We start from the raw sequence: 2,500 nt of genomic DNA, 5'->3' as shown, positions 1-2,500 counted from the left end.
AGAGAAACAAAGAGATGGGGGAGAATAATAATAAATAGACAACAATTATCAATACCATGTATTTTCTCTGAAAATGTCACACCTACGATGACATATATTATTACTACCATTAGTCTTCACAAAGCACCACGTGTGTATTACTAAAGGGAAACGAAGGTTAAAAAACAAAGGTCATTTGTCCAAACTACGGATAGAGTAATTAAGTTTATGATAAAAATAAGGTACAAAAAGTATATAGTTTAAAGCAACACATATTGTTAGAACAAAGTGTAAATAGAAGTCCAGCAAGATCATGGTAAAGGAAATTCTAAAATATCAAAATAAATCTCGTTATATGAAAAAAAAAGAAAAAAGAAAGATAGAGAAAGAGAGAGAGAGAGAGAGAGAGAGAGAGAGAGAGAGAGATAGAGAGAGAGAGAGAGAGAGAGAGAGAGATAGAGAGAGAGAAATGAACTGGGAGAGAGAGAGAGAGAAATGAACTGAGTGAGAGAGAGAGAGAGAGAGAGAGAAAGAGAGAGAGAGAGAGAGAGAGAGAGAGAGAGAGAGAGAGAGAGAGAGAGAGAGAGAGAGAGAAAGAGAGACAGAGAGAGAGAGAGAGAGAGAGAGAGAGAGAGAGAGAGAGAGAGAGAGAGAGAGAGAGAGAGAGAGAGAGAGAGAGAGATTTAAAGAGAGAGAGAGAGAGAGAGAGAGAGAGAGAGAAAAGAGAGAGAGAGAGAGAGAGAGAAATGAACTGAGAGAGGGAGAGAGAGAGAAAGAGAGAGGCAAAGAGAAAGAAAGAGAGAGAGAGAAAGAGACAGACAGACAGAAAGGAACTTAGAAAATAGATAAGAAAAATTAATTAATTAATTAATAAACTCCAATAAAATATACTAAGAGTTTTTACATCCCCGTAAGTATATCTCCGAGTATGTTTATACTATTATAATCCGAATGGTTCTCATTAGGCCTTGCAAAACCTATAATTATCCCAGATTGCATCATTTACTTTTAATAGCCGATCCATGACATGTGCTTTATAAAGAGGGGTGAAGAAAGGGAGAGAAAAAAAAAGATCAATGACTAGAATGGATAATGATATATCAGTTTAATTGAATGGGGGTGAGGGTTGGGGTGGGGGGGTCGGTGAATTGGAAAAAATAGGTAGTTTGGCTTTTTGGATTTTGATTATTCATTTTTGGTGCTCTTTTTTCATTTTCTTTCTCTTTTTTTCTATCTCTGTCTGTCTCTCCCTCTCTCTCTTTCTCCCCCTCCCTCCTTCTCTCTCTCTTTTTCAATCTCTCCCCTCTCTCTCTCTCTCTCTCTATTTCAATCTCTCCCATCTCTCTCTCCCTCTCTGTCTGTCTCTCTCCCTCTCTCCCACCCTTCTCTCTCTCTATTTCAATCTCTCACCTCTCTTCTCTCTCTCTCTCCCGCTCTCTCTCTTTCTCTCCCTTCTTCTCTCTCTTTTTCTCTCCCTCTCCCCCACCCTTCTCTCTCTCTCTATTTCAATCTCTCTCACCTCTCTCTCTTTCGATCCGTCAATCCCCCCCTCTTTCTCTCCCTACCTTGCTTCTCTCTCTTTCTCTCTCCCTCTCTCCCACCCTTCTCTCTCTCTCTCACTCACTCTCTTTCTCTCTCTCTGTCTCTGTCTCTCTCATTCTGTCTCTCTATCTTTCTATCTCTATATATATCTATACATCTATCTATCTCTCTTTCTTTCTTTTTTTTTCTCTCTCTTTATATATGTGTATGTATATATATATATATATATATATATATATATATATATATATATATATATATATATATCTGAATGAATAGGTAAATGGACAAATAGCTAAAGAAGTGAATTAAAGAAGAGGTAAAGACAAAAATAGGTAAATAAAAAATGAATTTAATATGTAAATGTATTTATTACTAACTAAATGAAGGAAAACACTGAGAGAATTATAAACAAACAGAAAGAATGATAGACAAATAACAAAATAAACAGATAAATAGATGAAACTGAACTTACACACCAAAACCGAACACCATGAGCATCGCAACTCACCTGGGCGGCTACCACGAACCACAAACTCACCTCGCCGCCCACCACGAACCACAAACTCACCTCGCCGCCCACCACGAACCACAAACTCACCTCGCCGCCCACCACGAACCACAAACTCACCTCGCCGCCCACCACGAACCACAAACTCACCTGGGCGCCCACCACGAACCACAAACTCACCTGGGCGCCCACCATAAACATCCCAACTCACCTGGGCGCCCACCATGAACCACAAACTCACCTGGGCGCCCACCACGAACCACAAACTCACCTGGGCGCCCACCATAAACATCCCAACTCACCTGGGCGCCCACCATGAACCACAAACTCACCTGGGCGCCCACCATGAACCACAAACTCACCTGGGCGCCCACCATGAACCACATAACTCACCTGGACGCCCACCATGAACCACATAACTCACTTCGCCGCCCACCATGAACCACATACTCACCTCGCCGCCCACCA

The 2,500-nt window shown here is 41.1% G+C and overlaps 1 protein-coding gene across 1 annotated transcript in view; it reads right to left on the bottom strand.

The window, feature by feature from the left end:
* LOC138859119 (dipeptidase 1-like) overlaps nt 1-2,500 on the bottom strand; it is a 70,315-nt gene that overhangs the window by 14,705 nt on the left and 53,110 nt on the right. The window lies entirely within an intron of this gene.

Source organism: Penaeus vannamei, chromosome 28, assembly GCF_042767895.1.
Source record: "Penaeus vannamei isolate JL-2024 chromosome 28, ASM4276789v1, whole genome shotgun sequence".
NCBI classification, from domain to species: domain Eukaryota; kingdom Metazoa; phylum Arthropoda; class Malacostraca; order Decapoda; family Penaeidae; genus Penaeus; species Penaeus vannamei.
This window is presented reverse-complemented; position numbering and strand designations above follow the sequence as displayed.